Below are 24,287 nucleotides of genomic sequence, written 5' to 3'. Positions count from 1 at the left end.
AACCAGAGCTGTCATTAAGGAAAAATAGCAACCTTTGTTCTCTCCCCAGGGCACAACATGCTGTACCAGTTTGTTTTTTTCCAAGAAGAAAACAAAAATTCTCTCTCTCTCTCTCTCTCTCTCTCTCTCTCTCTCTCTCTCCTCTCTCTCTCTCTCTCTGTCTCTGTCTCTCTGTCTCTCTCTCTGTCTCTCTCTGTCTCTCTGTCTCTGTCTCTGTCTCTGTCTCTCTCTCTCTCTCTCTCTCTCTCTCTCTCTCTCTCTCTCTTCTTTAAAAACTGGTGTCCCAGACCCAAATCCCCCAAGCCTTCTAAGTCCTTTCTCTCCTCTTGTGCAGCGGTGATGGACACACTATTACTGTGGTGCATGGAGCAAGATTTCCTTTCCTGTATTTTCAAAGTCCCCCATGATGACATCAGGCCACTTTCTGTAATGGATGGTTTTCATTCCTGATGTGATAGAGGCACCTTTGAAGCTGGATGAAGCAGTCATTTCCTTCAGAGACAGGGAGTCAGCATGGGCAATTCTGGGGCCTTAGTTCAGGCATAGAGCCAATTCTGCAAAGAATAGCCAGTCTTTAGGCCTTTAAAAACTTGATTGGTATGCATAATGATACATTTCACACTGTTTGACTTAGACTAAATTTTATACATTCAAAATTTATATCATTCTTAAACTTTGAATAATTTATTATTCTAACAAAAGCATAAAGTATGGAAAATTAATGTATTTGAAAATTTATATCATCAAATATATAAGACAGGCCAGAGTTATGACCAAAAAATGTACTAATAGGATATAGAAAGCTGTCTACCGAGTTTATTGAGATACATTATTTCAGTTGCAGAATATAAAACTTGGTTCTTTTTGTGGTTGCTCCACAATATGAGACTTGATTCTATCCCCAGAGGTCATTCTTGGATATTCTAGGTTTGTAGGAGATGATATTAGCTAGACAGAGATTAATATAGCCTTGAAGTCAATTGAGGATAGAGTACTTGTTACAGCATTTTTTCTGTCCAGTCACATTAGGGCACTGATAGGCCTGTGATTGGACAGGAATAGAGAGGTGGAGCTAGAGTTGGAGGAGGAAAAAAATCAGGGACAGGAGGAGGAGAAGGGTCAGGAGCAGGAGAGGTCATCATGGAGACAGATGTTGAGGATGAACCAGACCCCATGAGGTCACACAACCAAGCACGTTTTTACAAAATAGATTAATTGGGTTAGAATATTGTCTTTATTATTTAGTTCTAAAATTATTTTATTGGCATCATGTAAATTGTGATTTTATTATTATATAAATCTGATTGGATATTAAGCCCTTGGGAGTCATGCTTTATTTACCGGGTAATAGGCGCTATTTAGATGAATGATTGTGGGAGTATGTGAAGAGTTGTTTGCTAGCAAGATATAGCTTGCTGGGAGGAAATAACAAAAACCTGCCGGGGCTTAGTAGAGGTCGAATGGTACTGGCTCAAAAAAACGTGGCCCAGCGGGAAATGGAGTTTGCCGGGTGGATTCATTTACCATATTTCCCTCAACAACTACTCCTTCCTGGGCAGCTTTTGACCCAGCCTCCCACATCTTTGTTAGCCCTAGAAAGGAAACCATCACAACTGCCTTATTTAGGCCTTCCAGTCAAAAGAATGAAATATCTCTGACCGTGAATGGAGAGGTACTTTTCTGGTCTGCTTCAAAGATTAGAACATTATATACTATTGTCTCTTCCCTTAATCTACTTGGGCCTGCCATTCACCTGCCCCGAAGACCGTTCCACATGGACGCTGATTCATGTGAAGATATACTTCAGAGATGGTAGGAATAATGACCCCTTTAGTGAGATAATGGACTTAGCCTTCCCAGAAACCACTTTTTCAGGGTAGTAATTTACAGACCTTCTCACATGGAGGCCGAATTAAACAACCACGGCTGCAGCGGCAACAACGATAACAATACAACAACGAACAGCTTTTTGTAAGCTCCCTTGCCTTTTGCTCTCCTTTTTTCTCTTTCAGAGAGTGTCTACATGGCTGAGCATGCTTGCCACAAGAAGCTGGGCTTTCTCCCTCTTTCTCTGAAGCTCCTCTTGCCTCTGCCATGACAGTGCTTGCAGACCTCCATGGCTGAACATGGAGGTTTTCTCTGACCCTAACTCAAAATGGGCATGCTTTCTTTTCTTCTTTTTCTCCATCTCTCTTCTTGGGAAATTTGCTGAGATTATAGCTTGCCTGCCCTGCTGTTTTTTTCCTCCCAAACTTCAATAAAACTATCTTTGAGCTTCCTATTAAATCCATTTTAAAATCTTTATTAGTAAGACTAGCACAACAGGGAGCCATAATTTCTCGGGTAACGGTAACACATCGATTCCTCTGTGTGCCTCTAAATCCTAAATTGAGAGGTTGAAGAGGACTATAGAAGTGGAAACTTTAGGGTTCTTTGGAGAGTCAGTTGTTGTGTTGGATGGTGCTTGGCTGGGGCTAGCACATGAAGGAGTGTTTTGTTTCACTGAAGCAGACACAGGTGAAAGGATGTTCTGCTAAAGCGAGCACATCAAGGACACATGATGAAGGTTTCTTTGCTAATGACATGCCTGTATTGACCTGCCTTACATTGCGTAGCGGAGCTCCATTTGTTGGGACTCCACAGAGAGAAATGTGCCAAAAAACTTCTGGTGGTGTGTGAGGCTTCTTGCCACTTTTGTGGACTCAGGCTCATTGGCAGAGTGATATCAGCTGAGACAGACTGACATGCTGAGGCCAGATCCGTGGAGAACACATGATATTTCAAGGAAGCATAAAAAGGACTCCATAGCCGATGATGGAGCTTGGCTTGCTTGCATGGCTAAATGCTGGTTGGTCTTGAAACGTCACTGATCTTCGTTTCACTGAGAGAGGTACAGTGGAGAAAGGCTCCTAATGTCCCTGCTGGTCTGAATTGCTCTCATCTGGCTGTTCCTGTTAGATCATGCCACCTGCTGTTATCCTGACACTGGTGAACTGGGACTGAATTGCTGGTATATATCTGTGAAGTGTTTGCAAATGGAGTGAGCTGCTGCGATTTCCTGACAGCACTGATGGGAGTTGGTCTAAAGAACCTTTCTAAACAGGTCCACTCCCCCTATTCTTTCATTTCTACTACCTCTGGTGGGTGGTGGGCTAAAAGGGAAGTTAAAGCATTTAAGAACCATCATTAAAAATAGGATTTGAAAAAAATTAAAGTAACAGACTATCCTGACATCACAAAGGATTTCACCATCTAATCTGCACGCGTACTTGCTCATAGGTTATCTCTCCTTCTCCTGGGGCCATGTTAGCTTTTGTCCCATGTCCTAAGCTCTGTCAACTTCTTTTGTTTTATATTAATCATTCCATTCATTTACATCTCAAATGATATCCCACTTCCCTGTTTTCCCCCCACAATTCCCCTATCCCACAGCCTCTCTTTTTTCCCTCCCTTTTGCCTCTATGAGGGTGCTCCTCTACCCACCAACCCTCTCCTGCCCCATTGCTCCAGCATCCCCCTACGCTGGGGCATCAAACTTCCACAGGACCAAGGGCCTCCCCTCCCATTGAAGTCAGACAAGACCATCCTCTGCTACCTATGTATCTGGAGTCATAGATCTCTCCCAGTACACTCCTTGGTTGGTGGTCTAGTTCCTGGGAGCCCAGGGTGGTCCAGCCAACTGATGTAGTTCTTCCTATGGGGTTGCAATGCCTCTCAGCTCCTTCAGTCCTTCCTTCAGAATCCCCACCAGGGTCCCTGAGCTCAGTCTGATGGTTGTTTCCATGTATCCACATCTGCATTGGTCAGTTGCTGGGTGAACCTCCCAAGGAACCTCCACACCAGGCTCTGTCAACTTCTGAAGGGTCTTGTATTTGTATAGACCATGCATGCTCTCCACAGTCCCATTCCCTCTCCACCTACTACTTAGTATGTCACTTTCTTTTATAGCTAGATCTTTTATCCATATTTCCTGTCTAGATTGTTTCACTTCCCATGGTATGTTGTATATTTTACAGTGGGAGCTTTCTTTATTCTTAGATTTATATCATTGTGAGTTTTATTTGTTACATGCTAACGTTACTGTCTTTCATAGTTACTGTGTGAAATATCTATCTTTCCAGGAGACAAGTTTTTCTTCTAGTTTGCAGCAGGCTTCAGGCTTTTCCTTCTTTCAGCATGAGATTCCTGAAAAAAAAAAAAAATCCATCATCTTGAGGGTACTATTGTGTCAATAGTCTGATGGCCAGAGTGAAGGACATATTACATAACATTGAGGGCACACAAAACAAAACAAAACAAAAACAGTAACAAAAATAAGCAATATAAACAAATTAAAATTTAAAAACTCTTTCCCCCAAATACAGCTTGCCTAGAATTGATTTTCTTTATCCATAAGGGCATTTTTCTGCCTTAGGTGGACATTTCCTTGTAAAACTGTTCTGTTCTAAGTGTCTTTTAGTCTTGAGCCATTTCTTAGGTATTTTATGGTTCATGTATAGGCCCCTTTCCCCTCTGTTATGTTCATATCATTTGTTCTTTGTCTTTAGGGACATTGCCTCACCAGGTTGCTACATTATAAATTTGTAGACAACAAATGAAATGTAAAGCCTGGTTATGGCTACTGGGATAGATGGGCATGGTTTGGGGTGGGGATTTATTGCTAGTCTAGTCTAAGTCATAACTGCGGGCACTGTTGTACATACAAGGAGGTAGAAGTCGTGTTAAGATTTCTGTGGCCAGAGAAGACATTGTAGTTTATTACTGTTGCACTGCTGTCTAATAATAAGCAAATGAACACATCATGCATTCATAGTCTCCATGTGCTTTTTTCTCCTTGCTTTCTCAGACTCTGATGCTGATAGACCAACCACCAGGGTGCCTATTCTTCACTGTGGGTAGAGCCCTTCATCTTATGAATGTTCTATCTTATCCTTACTAATTTCCTTTATTCTGAAGCTGCATTCATCTGATATTAACAGAGCCACTCCTGCCTTTTTAGTCTTATGGTTTGCATGAACACTCTCGGTATCTTATTGATTTTCTCTTGTTTCTCAGCTGTCGGATCTCTTGAATAAAAGTGATTGCTTTTCCAGAGTGCCATTTTCTCTTCTTGCCTATATTTTTGGATGAGTGATTTTAAAGTTTCATTTTTATCATGGGTTATTGTTGCAGACTTTTAAATTTTATTATTCATGTTCTACTGGATAAAAGTTTAAAATATTCAAGGAAAAGAAGTAACTCTATTGCTTTAAGTCCCCTCCTCCTCCAATAATGATCAGGCATCTGACTTCTCTTTTATAAAGCAGCATGGTTTTGTTGCTAAGTGATTATCAGAAATCAAAACTTTTCTTTAGAACTATATGCTTCTTGAAGTTGCCTTAGAAATCCATATCCGAAGTCAAGGATATTGATTGAAGAGTCAGAGAAACTCCTTTCAGATGAAGCTTCTATCTGTAACCCTGCCTGGAAAAGATCCTTCAAACAAGATGGAAAAGAAGGGACATGGGGCTGTGGACTTGGCTCACTTGGAAGAACACAGGCTGAGGATGCACAAGACCTGGGTTCAGTTCCCTGCTGCCCATGTTAAAGGCCAAATGCATTTGTAATTCTAGTCAGAGAAAGGTAAATCCTCAGAGCCCAGGGTCTGTCAGCCTAACCAAAGTGGGGAGTTGTAGATTCAGTGGGAGGAGACTCTGTCCCAAGCAATAAGGTACAGAAGGATCAAGGGAGACATCCTGGGTTGATGTCTTCCTTCCATGCACACATGTTTGTGTTCCTGCACTCATGTTTCTATACTACATGTACATGAATAGATACATTGACATATACCACACATACACGCAAAGGAGGTAGGAGATGGGGAGATGGTTTAGTCAGTGAATTGCATACCTTGCAAACATGAGGAACTGATGTGCAAAAACCACTTTTTTAAAAAAGCTGGTTTTAGTGAAATATACTTATAATCCCATCATTGGGACTTCTGGAGCTTGCTGGTCTACCAGCTTAGCTTACTTGGAAAGTTCCAGGATGATGAGAGACCTGTCTCAAAAAGTAAATGTGGCCAGGCAGTGGTGGCACATGCCTTTAATCCCAGCACTTGGGAGGCAGAAGCAGGCGGATTTCTGAGTTTGAGGCCAGCCTGGTCTACAGAGTGAGTTCCAGGACAGCCAGGGCTACACAGAGAAACCCTGTCTCAAAAAACCAAAAAAAAAAAAAAAAAAAAAAAAAAAAAAAAAAAAAAAAAAAACCCCAAAACTAGATGTGACAGCTTCTGAGAAATGCCATTTTAATTTGTCTTCCTGCCTTCACAGACACAAGAAATATACCTGAGAATGAGAGGTCCTTTATTACTACAGTGTACTGTAGTGTGATTACATATCACAGATGAGATGATAAACTACGAAAAGTCCAGTTTTCTAGTTTTACAATTTTACTTAGCTCAAAAGTTATGGGATTCAGCTTGTAACCACACACACACACACACACACACACACACACACACACACACACGAGCAAAGACCAAAAACCTAGGAAGGAAACTGAGAGAACAGTGTGCCAGGAGGGCAGGAAGGCAACTAGGGGCAGATACTGAGGGAAAGGTGAGGGTGGGAGAGAGGAGCAAGGAGAAGCTACAGAAACACATGGTCATAACTCCAGAATGATAGCCAACGCCATGCTGCTCAGCGCCATATGGCCCAAATCTAGATACTCCTGGGAAGAGAGGACGTCAGTTGAGGAATCACCTTATCATATTGGCTTGTGGGCGTGTCTGTGGCGCATTTTCTTGATTGCCAGTTAATGCAGGAGGGCCAAGCTCACTGTAGGCAGTGCTATCCCTGGACGGGTGGGCTTAGACTGTATAAGAAAGGTACTGAGCAAGCCATCAGTGAGCCAGTAAATGACAGTCCAGTCTTTAGTTCCTACTCCAGGTTCCTGCCTTGTCTTCCTTCAATAATGAACTGTAAGCTGTAGGCTGAGATTGTCTTCCCAAGTTGTTCTGGGTAGTATTTTATCCCAGCAACGGGAAACAAACTAGAACACATATCTTGTATACTGATTTTTAAAAGTACGCAAAACAACAGGAAAGGACTGGACTCAGCAGGTTACATTTACTGCCTTCACGGCACATTATTCTCTCAGTCTCTTTCCTAGGCTTTTGATCCTCACTCACATTTATACCATGTTTGCATATGTTATGAGCTTGAATCCCATGACTTTTGAGCTAAGTAAAATTGCAAACACACATACATATCTACACACATATATGTTTAACAGCAATAATCAGGGAAGAAAAGACTGTCAATTTGAGAGTGGGAGGGATGTGGAAAAAGATGGAGGGAGGGAACCTAAGAGACTTGGAGAAGAAATGGGAAGGGGGAAGTGATATATTTCATTAAAATGCATGAAAGTTAAAAGAGAAAAAAATAAAGCCAATCTGGATGAGGATGTAAAAATAGAAAAGGAGAAATTATGATTTAAAAAAACTTAGTCAAAGTTCAACAGAAAACAAAACATAAAAAGCAAACCCATCATACTTCTCCCCCAGAGCTCTCCTTGGTCAGTTTATCTGTTGTTATTTCAATGCCTGAACTGGCACACCTTCCAAAATCAGGATTTGTTTTTTTCCATACCCCCCTTAAAACCTTATTTTCTTAGTTTTGATAATAATTTTAATTGTGCTATACATTTGAATACTAACAAACTTATATTTTAATTTCTATATCAAGTATGTCATAGGACAGCCAAAGGCAAAATGAGGTATTTTTATAAAAATTGGTTATTAACAGCTGTATGTTTAGAATCATGGCTATAAAACTGGCTTTTGTTAACAGTTTAATAAGGGCATATTTTGCGCTTATGAACATTTATACATGTATTTCAAATGTTAATTATATGTTCACATGTTCAGTGATTTTATTTTGTTTTGTTTTTAAGAAAAAAACACAGACAACCTCAGCTTCTTTGACACAGGCACTCCTTCTACTTGGGCATATTTCTGTAACAAGCAAGTATATCTAGCCCTCCTACTTGTAAATTCACAAACCAACAAGTCTCTTTCACAAGCAGTCAGTGGCACTGGTTTTGGAAATCCCAGGCTCCATTGAGTGATAAGGTCAGGTTTGTGTGGGAATTCCTTATTTCTGTAAAATACTGATTACTGATAATAGTGAGAAAGAAATGTAGGCTCTTGGTTCCTAAGGAAAGAATAATTTCAATTTGGAGAGAGGACATTGGCTTAGAAAGTCATTGACCCTAAAAAGCAAATATCCAAATGCCAGAGTCTAGGGGACATTTATAATTCAAACCACCACAGTCAGGCATTTTTGTCTCAGCAGCAAGAAATCAACCTGTGCAGGTGACCAACCCACATGGAGAGTGTCTCTCATGTATGTGTAAGGATGCCCCTTCTCCGTGACAGCTAATGGGGCAGAGCACATATTGGAATTCCTGGAAGTACTATGGGATGGGATCATAAGCAAGGTGTGGTGACCGTTGACTGGCCTTTGCTGTGGGCATGCAGCTGAAGCTCAGCTGTCTTCCTAGAAAGAACTTGCCTGCCTAAGGGAGGAATTATAACTGGAAAAAAAGTGCTATCTGCTCAGTTAGCCATTGATTTGGCAGGAAAGGTAGAAAAGGGGCAGGATGAGACATGTATTATCTTAACATTTTAAAAAATATAGTTGGAAGGATATAGAGGAAGCAAATACAGTAATATCTGTGCTAAAGAGAACTTCCCTTGACCTCAAAACTTGGAACCTGTGTTGACTAGATTTCTGTCAACTTGACACAAGCTAAGGTCATCTGGGAAGAAAGAATATCAATTGAGGAACAGCCTCCATCAGACTGGTGTACAGGTAAGTCTGTGTGTGGCTTTTTCTTGATTGATGTTTGATGTGGGGGAGCAGGCCAATGAAAGTGGTGCCATGCCTGGGTAGGCAGTCCTGGGAGATATATATATATATATCAGGCTAAGCAAAACAATGAGCATTAGTCCTTCAAGGCTGCTGCTTCAGTTTCTGCCCCAGGTTTCTGTCTTGACTTCTCTATATGGACTGTGAGCTGAGGTGTGTAAACCAACCTGACCAATTCAGATGCAGAAACTCATAGTCAACCATCAGACTGAGCCTGGGGACCCCCCATGGAAGAGCTAGGGAAAAGGACTGAAGGAACTGAAGGTGATTACAACCCCATAGGAAGAACAATATCAATTAACCTGACCACTCAGAGCTCCCAGGGACTAAACCACCAACCAAAGAGTACATATGGAATGACCCATGGCTCCAGCTGCGTATGTAGCAAAGGATGGCTTTCTTTGACATCATTGGGAGGGGTGGCCTTTGGTCCTTGATGCCCCAGTGTAGGGGAATGCTAGAGCAGTGAGGCAGGAGTGAGCAGGGTGGAGGAGCACCTTCATAGAGACAAAAGGGAGGGGGGGAGAAGAAGGATGGGATGGAGGGTTTCTGGAGGAGTAACCAGGAAAGGAGATATCATTTGAAATGTAAACTAATAAAATGATTAATAAAACAACAACAACAACAACAACAACAACAAAACATTCCTCCCTAAGTATTTTATTATAGCACTAGAAAGCAAAGCAAGACAGAACCCATGGGTAGAAATGGACAATGAGGCAGAAGATAATGAGTTTGAAATGACAGAGGGTATCCCTCAGATCTGACTTAATAGAGGAATAAAAAATAAATTCCCTGACCCAGCATGTTCACAAGGCTTTAATAATGGCTCATGCGGATGCAAAGTGTAATTAGGAAAGATTCTCCATTTGAACTGCTTGAGACGAGACGAGTCTAACTTCTGTTCCTTATTTATTCTGGTCTTGTTTTCAGCTTTGCTGGCACTTACTTAATTAACTTATCAGTACTGGTGATTGAACCCAGGGCCTTGCATAAACTTCGTGAGTCCTCTATGGTTGAGCTATCCCCAGCTCTTGATGCTCATTTAATGTATAGTCCAGAATAATATTCAACAATGAAGGGTGCTTCATCCGCTCTTCTATGTCTCTTAGTTCAGACTATGCAATTCCGAAGCACACAGGTAATGGCAGAAGTATATGAGCATGCCATGGGAGACCTGTGTGAGTATCTTGCACCTCAGCTATCTTCCTTCAGTCTGATTTGATTGATTCTACCAGTGTCCATGTTTATGGTGGTTGGTGAAAAGTATATAACACATTTGTAAACACATTCTTTAATGCACTTCTGGCTTATTTTCTTTTCAGTTTGTTTTATATCTGCTTTTTCACAATTAACCTTTGATCATCTGCCCCCAATTATACTCTCTTATCCTCCTCCCTCCTATTGAATCTCTTCTTATTACAAACAAGACTTGAGGAAGAGTTTTAATCAGAAACGACATATCCTCTCACAGTCTGAGTATTGTGGCATGGAGATACTGAGCAATACAGTTACCCATTCTTCCTTTAGACAAAGACAGTATAATCTGAAGCAATTTCTCCAGTCCTGGGGAGCCTGGCTCATCTGCTTGGTACCTGCCTGTTGAGGCCCCATGAGTACCAAGGATAGAAGATAACAGAAGAAGCACAAGAATTACTCTAAAAAAGAACCAGGGGTACAAAAGGTAAAGTGTGATGCTGATCTCGTTGAGCTATGCGTAGGACTGTGTTCGTAGAAGACTTAAGAAAGAAGTTGCAGATTTCCATTCATTCTCCTGGCCCTCTGGGCCTCTCTCCTGTCTCTTCTCACACCCGATCCTACTCTCTCCATGCAGTTCCCTCCCTCCCTCTGCCTCCTAAGACTATTTTGTTTCCCCTTGTAAGTGTGATTCAAGCATCTTTGCTTGGGTTTTTCTTCTTTGTTTAGCTTCTTTGGGTCTATATCATAGGGTGTATCATGGGTATTCTGTACTTTATGGCTGAACCACCAACCAAAGAACATGCACAGGCTGGACCGAGGCCCCCGGCACATATGTAGCAGATGTGTAACTCAGTCTCCATGTGGGTACCCCAACTGGAGCAGAGTACTCCCTAAAGTTGTAGCCTGACTATGGTATCCCTTCCCCAATAGGGTTGCCTCGTCTTGCCTCAATGGGAGTGGATGCACCTCATCTGGCAGAGATTGGATGCACCAGGGGGATACTCAGGGTGAGGGTCTGCTCTAGCAGAGGAGAAGGGAAGAGGGGATAAGGAGAAGGACCCTTCGAGGAGAGGATTGGGAGGGGGCAGTGTTTAGGATGTAAATAAATAAATAAACTTAAATTTAAAAAAAGAAGTTAGTTCAGTGAGACCTTGGAAGCAGTATGAAGTGTTAGTAGCTTCGTTGAACCCCACTGATAGCACCAAAAGGCGCTATCTTTGCTATCTAGGAGGGGTCCTGGGAGATATGAAGGATTTGGGAGCATGTCAATCAGATTCATAAAGTGCTAAAGCAATTAAGAGGGGATGAGAGAAAGGCAAAGAAGACAAAAGAATTTGTTTGGGTCACTGCGAGGTAAATTTGGGAAGATCAGTGCTGTATTGGTGTCCTTAGGGGAAAAAAATGATAAAAAGCCAAATGTTTTGTTAGTGAGCTTTTGTCAGGCTTTGAAGTCTGAGCAGCAGTTCACAGAAGTCACAAGTGATAAAATGGTACAGGCTAAAGTAATTAAGCTTGTTTTAGGGGTGGTTAGTTATCACCCTCTTTAGAATGCTATGATCATGTACGCCCTGCAAGAATGTCCAACCCAGTGCCCTTTGGCAGCCGACTGAGACTGACGGAAGGGTAAAGGGCTGGCAGAGAGCCTGCCACAACAAGGGAGCTCACTCCAACAGCAGGCATGGCAGGTTGGAGTTGGCCTTAATGCCCCTTGAGCCTGATGCGGGCCAGACAGTACAAGCTAGCCCTACTGAGATCATCAAGGATAGGATGATACACAGTGATCCTGCAGCAATATAACCCCAGGATGAGATGAATGGAGAGCCTGTGAAGAATGACTGTGGACTCTGCAAGGCTAGATGGGGTAGTATCCTCCATGTATGACGCTGTATCCAATAGTACACTTTCGACAGGACAGTTGATACAAGCGATAGGATCATTTATTGGACCTTGATAGCATTTCTTTTTTAGCATCTCCATAGCTATCTAAAACCATTTCGTACTTGCTTAGAGAGCACTGCCTCTTCCAGAATATTTGCCACCCTCTCTAAAAGAGATTGATTTATGTGATGCTAACACTTGAGCATCTTTGAAGACTTGTATATTCCAAAGCATAGTAATGTTATTAGCTAAGGAGTTTGAATGAAGGTACTTTGTATGAGTGGAAAGGTACTCGCACAAGTCATAGGATGAAAATACCAGAGCCAGGTTTAGGCCGCTTCCATGTGGGTTGTTGGACAAGGGAGAGCCTGAGGTTCCTCCAAATCTGTTGTCATTGCTGTTGCTTGCATGTTAGAACTAGATTGTAAGTCTTTATTGCTAAAGGCACTGCACAGTTTGGCCACACTACGGGAAGAGACCAGCTCAGCTATGATCGGAATGCTCACTCTCTGCTTATTAGCTTCAAAGTGTTTGAAGGTGGATGTGGTAGTCTGAATGAAAATAGCCCCATAGGCTCATAGGGACTGCCACTGTTGAGAGGTGTTGCCATATTGTGGTCAGTGTGGTCTTGTTGGAGGAAGTGTATCATTGGTAGTGGACTTTGGGGTCTCAGATGCTCAAGTCAGGCCCAGTGTGGCACTGTCTCTTCCTACTGCCTGCCAACCCAGATGTAGAACTCTAAACGCCTTCTCCAGCACCATGCCTGCCAGCATGCCTCCATGTTTCTAGTATGATGATAATGGGTTAAACCTCTGAAACTGTAAGCCAGACCCAATTAAGTGTTTTCCTCTATAAGAGTTGTGGCAGTCATGGTGTCTCTTCACAACAATAGAAACCCTATTTGAGACAGTGGGTTTATGGGGAATAATTGACACTAGCAAATTTTCTTTCCATGGACTCTACATACTACAGTGACAACATATCTGGCAATGAGTATCAACTGGTGCAATCATGACAAGAATGGCATAGGTACAGCCAATTGCCTTCCATTTTAAGATCCAGTCCACAGGAAACAATACATGTCAAGTATTTTAATCCAAGGCAAACGTCCATGGCTTAGGAGGCTACAGGTCCCAGTAGAGAAGCAACTATTATTGTTTTGTTGAGTGACTGTGATGTATCCATCAAATTGCCTTCTAGACATTTCTGTTGATGCCCATAAATTATGCTGTTGTCAGCCAGGTTGATTATGGAAGGAAGTATTTTTTGTGCAATGAGGAGTATACTGTACAGACTCATGACTGGTTAAGCTCCCCAAAAGAAATAGTGTTTGTTGTGGTATAATGGCCCAATACTCAGCCACAACTGAGGAGGTAGAGGAGGGGTGGAAGAAAGGCAGAGCTGGAGGGAGGAGTTGAGTGCTGAGTAGCTATTCCTCTGAAATGAAACATTCTTTAAGGAGGAGGTTCATCAAAATCAGAAAACTCATGAAACTTCTAATCCCAGGAAGCACACAAAACTTATAAGGCTAGGAAACTAAGAAGTTACAGTATCGTCAAGGCCACTCTTCAAAATAATAAAAACATTAAACAGTGGCTGGGCAGCTCTTAGGCAGCTCTTACCTAGCTGAACTGCTTGAAAGTTGTGCTGGGAGATTGAGATATGACTCTTTTCTGAGTCATCACCTATGCTAAGACAGGCTTTTCAGCTACTCATGTTCTTTTAAGCACGCACTCACCTATCCTCCAGTAAGTAACCCCATAAACTCACTAATTCACTAAGCTAACTTGGGTGCAATTAGTTTTTGTTTGCTTATCATGAATGCCCGTCCTGGAGTGAGTAGACATTTGTTCATGTATTCCCAAAAAAGGGCAGACACACACACACACACACACACACACACACACACACTGTTGCATAGAAAAGTATCCATAAGTAATAGCATTGTGAGAATCTAGTAGTATGTTTTTATCCTCTAATTTTTCCACATTATTTAAGTCTCAGTCTCTCTCTCTCTCTCTCTCTCTCTCTCTCTCTCTCTCTCTCTCTCTCTCTCTCTCTCTCTCTTCATGGTTGGAGACTGAGTTCAGGGCCCCTCTGTCATGTGGAAAATCCATGCTTTGTTGTGTTATTTTCCCAGCCATAGATTCCTTTTCTACAATTAATGGGTGTTACTTTAACACATTATTCCTTTTTTAAAACAACAAAAAGCAAACTAAATGAATAAATGTGGATATCAGTTATGATTCTTCCTTTTTCTATACATCTTATCCAATCTATCTGTAAATATTGTTGATTTATCTTTCAAAATATACAACCCCCAACCACTACTCTCTCTGTATACAATAGTATAAGCAAGACCCATTCTTTTTGTGCCTAATGGCTCTACTCTAGTCCAGGCCCTTGGTAATGGGGCTCTTTTCCTTTTCCATTGGTTTTGTCTCCTACTACTTGCTTCCTCATTCCCGCCATGCAAAGATTCCTCTTAACCACACTCAGGTGACTCCTGTCCCCAAGGATTAGAATTTAGTGGTTATGCCTGAAATGTGCACTTTCCTGGGTAGACAGTTACTTTCCTCTGTCCATCTCTACTTTCTCACCCATCCTTAGTTTTCTTCCTAGTAGTTGAGGAAGCAACAGATCACGTTTATCTGTCTCTGATTATTTTTTCTCTCTCTTTTATGCTTATGCTTGTTCGTCTCTGGTACTCAGACCTGCGTCTGGCACACAAGCGATTCATAAGTGTATATGGAATGAACATGCCTATCTCCTATCCAGTGTGTGATTTCTACACTGGATAAGTCTGGTTGAGCCCAGGGATAAAGAGAGAGGTTAGATATTAATTTCTCATGGTTGCCACTGGCCTCTTCCTTTGCATCAATCAACCTTTGCCTATTCTATGGCTGTTTCTGTTTCCCCCAGAAATTATATTTAAAAACTACTAGTGGCAAATATTTGTGGGGTTAGCTGGTTTTAATGATGCTTTTCTGGAGTAGGTGTAGAAGAAATGAGGCAGGCTGATCTTTGTGAGGTCAAGGCCAGCCTGGTCTACAAAGTGAATTCTAGGACTGCCAGGGTTAGCCTGTCTTTTCTCTCAGAGAGAACATTCCCTTTTCTTCAAAGCCAAGGTCCCAGGCAACACCTGGCTCTGGGATAAAGTGGGGAATGTCTGCAGTCATAAACACCCCTGTGACACCATTTTCCCCCTGAGAATCCTGGTCTAGTTGCTAATATTGTCTACACCCCATTACCTCTATTATTATGTATTCACTATTAGAGGAGAAAATTAAAGCCGAAGAAATTATTCTTTCCAGTACCCAAGCACAAAAGAAAATCTGAAAGGCTTCAGAGCTGTCTCCCATAAAAGTTAACACTCATGGCACAAGGAAATATCTACTTTTGTTTCCACTGAATTTAATATTTTTCATTTACTTTCTTTATTAGTTAGTGTGTGTGTGTGTGTGTGTGTGTGTGTGTGTGTGTGTGTGTACCATATATATTCAGGTACCCATGAAGGCCAGAAAAGGTATCAGGTCTCCTGAGGCTGGAGTTATATATAGCTGTGAACTACTTAATGTGTGTGCTGAGAACTAGATTCATGTTAGCTGGGAGAGCTATAAGCCCTCAGCCACTGAGCCATCTCTCTAGCACCCTCTTTCGCATATTCTGACTCTTTTAGGGAAATTGATATCTTTTTTTAAAAGTAAATTATCATTATCTATATCTATGTTTAATATCAAAAGCCCCAAATCTCTTCTAAGACTCAAGGCAATCTTTTAACTCTGACACTACTTATAAAAAAAAAAAATCACATATGGTATGTATGTTGGGCTCCAGCTGTGGTCCAGTGTCCTCAGTTTCACACTGGGCTGGAAGGTTGAAGTAGAGTCTGAAACCAGTGGGGTCTACAGAATCCTGGTCTGGCTACTCTTAGAGGATCTTAGTTTGTGGGCTTGTATGTGTAAAATGTATTAGAGGTGAATCAGGGCTATATCTGCCTGCCTCCCAAGTGCTGGGATTAAAAGCGTGTACCACCACTGCCCAGCTAAGGGAAGGGCTTCTTCTTAGAATGAAGCTCCATTGGCTAGAGTTTAAAGTTCTATGAATGCCTTTTTCATATGGAGAGGCATTCCAGGAATCCCAGGGACTTTCTGGATAGGTTCCCATGGGTATGTGGCTTGAATTTGTGGTTTTGCAGAGGAGTATGTGATATTCTTCAGGTAGAAGATTGGAGGTCAGGCTCCCCAGATTAGGCATAGAAGAGGAAGCCCTACTAAGAAAAGAGAGACTTCCATTTTGCACCAAGCTCAAAGGAGCTATCCAGACATGCATGACAAGACTACAACCTTAGTAGTTCGGTGCATCACATACTTCTCTCATGCAATAACAGAAAATATACATTGCCACCTCGATAGGAAGAAAAGGCAGCATAGTGAGAAAATATTGGATCAAAGTTAGACTGAAACGTAGCAGGACAAACAACAAACCCTGTAGTTCTATGCAGGGCATCTGGGCTCTGGTTTCAAAGAACTTAGAAGGCTCCCATCTCTAGCTTTGTTATCTCTTGGGCTGGTTCCACTCCGTGTATGCAGCTTTCTTCAGCAGATGTCTTTTATGGCTCTGGCATCTCCAACATATTGGTGTTTCTACCACAGCCCAGGCTTAACTTTCATAGCTTCATCCAATGACATCTCATAGGGACTCCACTCATGTCACACATTGCCTCTCCTTAAAGGCTTTCTGGAACCAATGAGGAAGAATCCACAGAACCCCTCACTTATGGGTCATTTCTGTCTCCAAGGCCAGTTCCACATGAACTACCACGTTCAGCTGCTGATTTAGGTTGAATTCTTGCCTCCTTAGATTATATTTACATCAGCTCTTATTTTCTAAGAGAAGGAAACTCTTTAGGCTCTCTTTCACAAATGAGAGGCGTAGTAGGTAAAGTCTTGGCCTAAAAGCAAGAAGCTTTTCTTTAATGGAGCTAATTTCCTTAACAGTCAGTCTCCTGTTTAGCATGGGCTTTGGATGAAGCACCAAGCTTCTCGTGGTCTTTTCCTTCCCAAACTGTATATGGTTTGTTTGTTGCCTCACTTGTTGATTTTCACCTGGAGACATGTATAAGAGTAATTACTAATAACTATGACACAGACTTAATACTATACTGGCTTAAATGCCCCCCCCCTCCACAACAGAATTAGTTCATTACTTTTAAATTTAGCCCCAGGCAAGTTCTTAGGACATGGGTAGAAAGCAGCCAAAGTGTTTGCTCAAACATCAAAAGAATGGCCTCTGGTACAGTTGCTAATATATTCTTTGCTTCTGCCTGAAGCCTCACAATACATATTTTTGTTGTTTGTCTTACTTGAAACTCTACTGTCTTCTAGACTCCTACTAGGAAATGTCTATTTACAGCAAAGCAACAAACACTTGCTTTGTGAAATTTAAGGAAGGCCCTGCTACTAACTGAGGCTCAGTTAGCTCTCCCCCACCATTCTAAGATATAGAGACTTATCACATGCCAAGCAGTGTAAAAGAAGGAACTATTGCTGAACCCCTTGAAACATATGGAGAATCATCATCATCATCATCATCATCATCATCATCATCATCATCATCATCATCAACAACAACAACAACCACCGCCACCTCGAGATCAAACACAGCAGTTGTATAATATATAAAGAGAACTGGAACAACTGTTCTTTCTGCATGTCTCACAATCGATGGAATCTTAGATTCGAAGAAACCATTATTACTAATGTTATTAGTCAGTAAAAGTAATGTGCATTCTTTACATAATATCTTACTTGATTCTCTAACGAACCTGTGAGATATATATGGCACTTGTTTATTTTTGTCTTGTCTTCTTCTAATACTTTTTATGGCTATAGTGCCCACATGGGAACTGAGAAAAATGACAGGACACATAAGATACATAATAGGTGTGGGGACATGGCTCAATTAGTAAAGGGATTGGTGTACATAAGGTCCTGAGGGATTCCCAGAATGTTGTAGGTACTGTGGGTGCTGTGGGTGCTGTGGGTGTTGTGGGTGTTGTGGTATTGTGGGTGCTGTGGGTGTTGTGGGTGTTTTGGGTGCTGTGGATGTTGTGGGTGTTGTGGGTGTTGTGGGTGTTGTGGGTGCTGTGGGTGTTGTAGGTGTTGTGGTGTTGTAGGTGCTGTGGATGCTGTGGGTGTTGTGGGTGCTGTGGGTGTTGTGGGTGCTGTGGGTGCTGTGGGTGCTGTGGATGCTGTGGGTGTTGTGGGTGTTGTAGATGGTGTGAGTGTTGTGGGTGCTGTGGGTGCTGTGGATGCTGTGGGTGTTGTGGTGCTGTGGATGCTGTGGGTGCTGTGGGTGCTGTGGGTTCTGTGGATGCTGTGGGCACTGTGGGTACTGTGGGTGTTGTGGGTGCTGTGGGTGTTGTGGGTATTGTGGTGTTGTGGGTGCTGTGGATGCTGTGGGTGCTGTGGATGCTGTGGGCGCTGTGGGTACTGTGGGTGTTGTGGGTGTTGTAGATGTTGTGGGTGATGTGGGTGTTGTGGGTGATGTGGGTGTTGTGGATGGTGTGGGTGCTGTGGGTGCTGTGGATGCTGTGGGTGCTGTGGGTGCTGTGGGTGCTGTGGGTTCTGTGGGTTCTGTGGGTGCTGTGGGTGCTGTGGGTACTATGGATGCTGTGGGTGCATGCAGCTGTAACCCTGAATCAAGAGGTGTGGATACAAGCACATTACTGGAGCTAGCTGGGCAGCCAGTCTTGTCAGTTGGTTAACTCTGGGTTCTTTGAGAGATATTTCAAAAGAAAAGGTAAAGAGTGACTAGGGAAGATATCAGAAGTCAATCTTTAGCCTTTACATGCATACACACACTCACATATACACATACACATGTGCACAAACAAACTCTTCACATGCATATTTACAATAGATGTTATCCATTATTATGTAATATAAATCCATATGTAAATTATAATGATATCCATCATCTACGTTGTAATTGAAAATTTGAAGCTTAAAGACTTTAAGTGAGTTGAACAAGTTTACAGTCTGTAAGTAACAGAGTTGAATCTTTGGATCTTACCTTGGAAAAAATGTGAGGACACTATCTATAAAACTCCTAATGTGCTAGAATTAATACATAATCTCTTCATACCCTATGAGAAAAAAAGTACATAGGCCTTTCATCACACTAATTCTGTATCCTTCTGGTCCATTGTGGAAAACAGTCATTTAGTTAGGTGGTTTGAGTGGTAAAAACGCACCTAAGGGGCTCCAGCAGGAAGCAGATGCAAGCCAGGTATCAGATAAAGAGGTTTAATGACTCAGGGAGATCTTATTCTCAGGTTCTCTCCACATCTTAATCATGCTATTCTTAGCATAAGGTTCATTCTTAAATGGCAGTAAACCAGTTATAGATACAACATACAAGAGTCCAAAAGGGAGCAGGGCAGAAATCCTTCTAGAAGTCCTGTTGCAAATGCTTCCATTTATCTTGCTAGAACCAGGATGCAAGCTCATTCCTGAGTAATTAATGAAGAAAAATTGAATTACCATTCCAGGTGTATGCATCTTTTTTACATTGCAACCTGTTTTGGTTGGCACATATAAAATTTGTACCTGAGAACTATTTGCAAAGGGGTTACACATACACACACACACACACACACACACACACACACACACACACACAATCTCACAGTATTGTATGTTTAGTTTTATTTTTCAAAATCTAGTTTATACGAGTATTTAAATGCTTTAACTTCCCTTCTAGCCCACTAGCCACCATAGATAGTGAAAAAGGAACAGTTCATATAGCAAAGAGGATGTGGACCTGTGTAGAAATAGTTCTTTGGAGTGATCTAAATATTTGTTTTCAGGATAGCAGCAGTTCAGTTCACACAAATGAGCAGTGGTAGCTTGAGGTACTCACAAACACTATTCACGAATCAGCAATGACAATTTGATCCAGAAGAAACTGAGAGACTCTGCCAATCAGCTTGAGTACACAGAAATGGCAAGAAGCCAGCAGAACAACACCAGAAGTTCTTTGGTGAGTTTCTCTCTACGAAGTCATGACAAATGATGATCAGCAAAGAAGGCAAGGCAAACCAATGTCACAGCATCATCAATGAAGACCAGCAAAAAGTGGCAAGGTAAACTAATGCCACACAGCATCATCCAGTGTCTGTTAGGTTATTTCTATACACTTACCAAACATCACGTGTTCTCTCAAGCATCCACTATAGCAAAACATCACATGCCCTTTTTCCAGGCAGCTTCTAGAAAAACACCACATGTCTCTTCTAAGCAAAGCATCCTTCCACATGTCTGCTTCATCAAAAACACCCTCTCATAAGATAGTTTCCAGAAAAACATCACGTGACATGACTGAGTCTCCAATAAATCAGAAATTTCCACTGCATATACAATTTGTATTCGGCTGCATTCATAGTGGGTCACAAATGAGAGATGCTTGGAAATGAAGTGATATTTTTAATCAGAGTTTAGGTTATCTCCTGAGTCATGAGCAATCTCTGTAAGCCAAGAAAATAAGGCCTGTTTTGTGACCAATTATATGGTCAATTTTGGAGAAGGTACCATGAGGTGCTGAGAAGAAGGTATATCCTTTTGTTTTAGGATAAAATGTTCTATAGATATCTATTAAATCCATTTATTTCATAACTTCTGTTAGTTTCATTGTGTCTTTGTTTAGTTTCTGTTTCCATGATCTGTCCATTTCAGAGAGTGGGGTGTTGAAGTCTCTCACTATTATTGTGTGCAGTGCAATGTGTGCTTTGAGCTTTAGTAAAGTTTCTTTTATGAATGTAGATGCCCTTGCATTTGGAGCATAGTGGTTCAGAATTGAGAGGTTCATCTTAGTAGATCTTAACTTCGATGAGTATGAAGTGTACCTCCTTATCTTTTTTGATCACTTTAGGTTGAAAGTCGATTTTATTTGATATTAGAATGGCTACTCCAGCTTGTTTCTTGGGACCATTTGCTTAGAAAATTGTTTTCCAGCCTTTTATTCTGAGGTAGTGTCTGTCTTTGTCACTGAAGTGGGTTTCCTGTATGCAACAAAATGTTGGGTCCTGTTTATAAACCCAGTCTGATAGTCTATGTCTTTTTATTGGGGAATTGAGTCCATTGATATTAATAGATATTAAGGAAAAGTAATTGATGCTCCCTGTTATTTTTGTTGTTAGAGTTCGAATTCTGTTCATGTGGCTATCTTCTTTTAGTTTTGTTGGAACATTACTTTCTTGCTCTTTTAGGATGCAATCCCCATCAAAATTCCAACTCAATTCTTCACAGACTTGAAAAGCAGAAATTGCAAATTCATCTGGAATAACAAAAAACCTAGGATAGCAAAAATTATTCTCAACAATAAAAAAACCTCTGGTGGAATCACCATCCCTGACCTCAAGCTGTACTACAGAGCAATTGTGATTAAAAACTGCATGGTATTGGTACAATGACAGTCAGGTGGATCAACGGAATAGAATTGAAGACTCAGAAATGAACCCACACACCTATGGTCACTTGATCTTTGACAAAAGAGCTAAAACCATCCAGTGGAAAAAAGACATCATTTTCAACAAATGGAGTTGGCTCAACTAGCAGTTAGCATATAGAAGAATGCAAATCAATCCATTCCTATCTCCTTGTACAAAGCTCAAGTCCAAGTGGATCAAGGACCTCCACATAAAACCAGATACACTGAAAGTAATAGAAAAGAAAGTGGGGAAAAGTCTCAAGCACATGAGCAAAGGGAAAATTTACTGAACAGATCACCAATAACTTATGCTCTAAGATCAAGAGTTGACAAAGGAGACCTCATAAAATTGCAAAGCTTCTGTAAGGCAAAGGACACTGTCAATAGGCAAAACAGCAATCAACAGATTGGGAAAACATCTTTACCAATATCCAATAGAGGGCTAATATCTAATATATCCAAAGAACTCAAGGAGTTAATCTCCAGAGAACCAAATAACCCTATTAAAAATGGGGTACAGAGCTAAACAAAGAATTCTCAACTGAGGAATACCAAATGGCTGAGAAGCACCTAAATAAATGTTCAACATCCTTAATCATCAGGGAAATGCAAATCAAAACAACCCTGAGATTCCACCTCACAACTGTCAGAATGGCTAGGATCAAAAAGTCAGGTGACAACAGATGCTGGAGAGGTTGTGGAGAAAGAGGAACACTCCTTCATTGCTGGTGGGATTGCAAACTGGTACAACCACTCTGGAAATCAGTTTGGTGGTTCCTCAAGAAATTGGAAATAGTACTACCAGAGGACCCAGCTATACTACTTCTGGGCATATACTCAGAAGATGCTCCAACATTTAATAAGAACACATGCTCCACTATGTTCATAGCAGCCTTATTTATAATAGCCAGAAACTGGAAACAACCCAGATGTCCCTCAACAGAGGAATGGACACAGAAATTGTGGTACATCTACACAATGGAGTACTATTCAGCTATTAAAACAATGAATTTCTGAAATTCTTAGGGAAATGGATTGTTGGGAACCATGAGAGCCCTAAGATAAACAACCTGCCCCAGCTAATTGAGAACCCTGAGATTAACATCCTGCCTGACAATCACAAGGATGAGAACCCTGAGATTAACATCCTGCCTGACAATCACAAGGATCCTGCTTGGCCCTGAGAAAAGAATATTCACGGAAATCCACCCCCTCCCCACCTGTCACCCCGGAGCTCAACCCCAGAAGATTTTGTAACCTTCCATCTCCCTCCTTCCTCTTCCCCTCCCCTCCAAGATTTTTGCTTTAAATATGCTCTGCTCCACTAAGTAAACGGCTCTTGACAAGTAATGCTTCCTTGAGTCCTGTCGTCTCTCTCGCCCATTCTTTATTCACAGGTTGTGACCCTCCTCATTCCCCCGAATAACTTAACCTGCAGGCCAGATCAATGGATGGATCTGGAGAGTATCATCATGAGTGAGGTAAGTCAATCACAAAAGAACACACATGGTATGCATTCTCTGTTAAGTGGATATTAGCTCAGAAGATCGGAATACACAAAGAACAATCCACAAACCATAAGAAACTCAAGAAGAAGGAAGACCAAAGTGTGGATCCTTCTTAGAAGGGGGAACAAAATACCCATGGAAGAAGTTGCATGGAGCAGAGACTATGGAGCAGAAACTCAAGGAAGGACAATCCAGAGACTGTTCCACTTGGGAGCATATTATAATGTGCTTCCCATATTCAATCACCAAACCCAGATTGTGGATGCCAGCAAGTGCTGGCTGACAGGAGCCTGACATAGCTGTCTCCTGAGAGGCTCTGATTGTGCCCAACTAATACAGATGTAGAGGCCATTCATTGGACTGAGCACAGGGTCCCCAATGGAGGAGACAGAGAAAGGACCCAAGGAGCTGAAGGTCTTGTTGCACCTTAGGAAGAACAATAATTTGAACTAACTAGTACCCTCAGAGCTCCCAGGGACTAAACCACCAACCAAAGAGTACACATGGTGGGACTCATGGCTCCAGCTGCATATGTAGCAGAGGATGGCCTAGTCCATCATCAATGGGAGGAGAGGTTGTTGGTCCTGTGAAGGTTCTATGCCCCATTGTAGAGGAGTGCCAGGGTCAGGAAGCAGGAGAGGGTGGGTTGGTAAGCAGGGGGAGGGGGGAGGGAACCGGGTTTTGTTTATGTTTTGTTTTGTTTTGTTTTTTTTGGAGGGGAAACCAGGAAAGGCGATATCATTTGAAATGTAAATAAAGAAAATTTCTAAAAAAAAATATTCAGAGATGCCATCTTCATTTAAAAGACTTACCTCAAGGTGTGTCATTGGGAATATATTTACTTTTTAATTGATATCTGCATAATTGTTCACTATGATATTTTCTTTGAACCTCTGTACCAGATATACCTTATATCAATCCTGCAACTAAACAGAACTTCTGAAGTTGCATTGTGGCTCCACTTCCAAGTAACTCTGCAACATTTCTGCAATTCGTGTGAGATACTCAAAACTCCAATCCCTGGAACAGTAGAACAAAACAAAAATCAAGTATGCTGAAGAAGGGATAAAACCAAGAAGCCCTTGGCTGGTTGGTACTGGGTGACAGGATTGTGTGTGGCAGCTGTACTATTTGATCCATTGTGAGATCATAAGCAGGTTACAGGAAAGACCTTGTGCTCTTTCAGAAGTCATTTAGCAAGAAGCAGAGAGGAATGGAGTTGGACTCTGACAAGATAATAGATTTCTCTGTCAGGAGAAAAAAAGAAGCATATGCAGCCATTATCTCAAGGAACAAA

At 41.6% G+C, this 24,287-nt stretch overlaps 1 long non-coding RNA gene across 3 annotated transcripts; it reads right to left on the bottom strand.

Annotated features, from left to right (window-relative positions):
• Positions 1-4,039: 4,039 nt before the first annotated feature.
• LOC116088979 lies at positions 4,040-24,085 on the bottom strand. Of its 3 annotated transcripts, none has more exons than XR_004118080.1 (3): positions 23,803-24,085; positions 19,413-19,506; positions 4,040-4,185 (listed from the first exon to the last, which is right to left on the bottom strand). It is a non-coding gene; the product is annotated as an uncharacterized LOC116088979 (long non-coding RNA). The 3 variants fall into 3 exon arrangements; XR_004118081.1 differs by having other exon boundaries at positions 23,899-24,085; XR_004118079.1 differs by lacking the exon at positions 19,413-19,506 and having other exon boundaries at positions 23,899-24,085.
• Between the last annotated feature and the right edge of the window lie 202 nt (positions 24,086-24,287).

Source organism: Mastomys coucha, unplaced genomic scaffold (assembly GCF_008632895.1).
Source record: "Mastomys coucha isolate ucsf_1 unplaced genomic scaffold, UCSF_Mcou_1 pScaffold14, whole genome shotgun sequence".
In the NCBI taxonomy this organism is placed as follows: Eukaryota; Metazoa; Chordata; class Mammalia; order Rodentia; family Muridae; genus Mastomys; species Mastomys coucha.
Note: the sequence above shows the minus strand (reverse complement) of the source record. Positions and strands in the feature narration are given on the sequence as shown.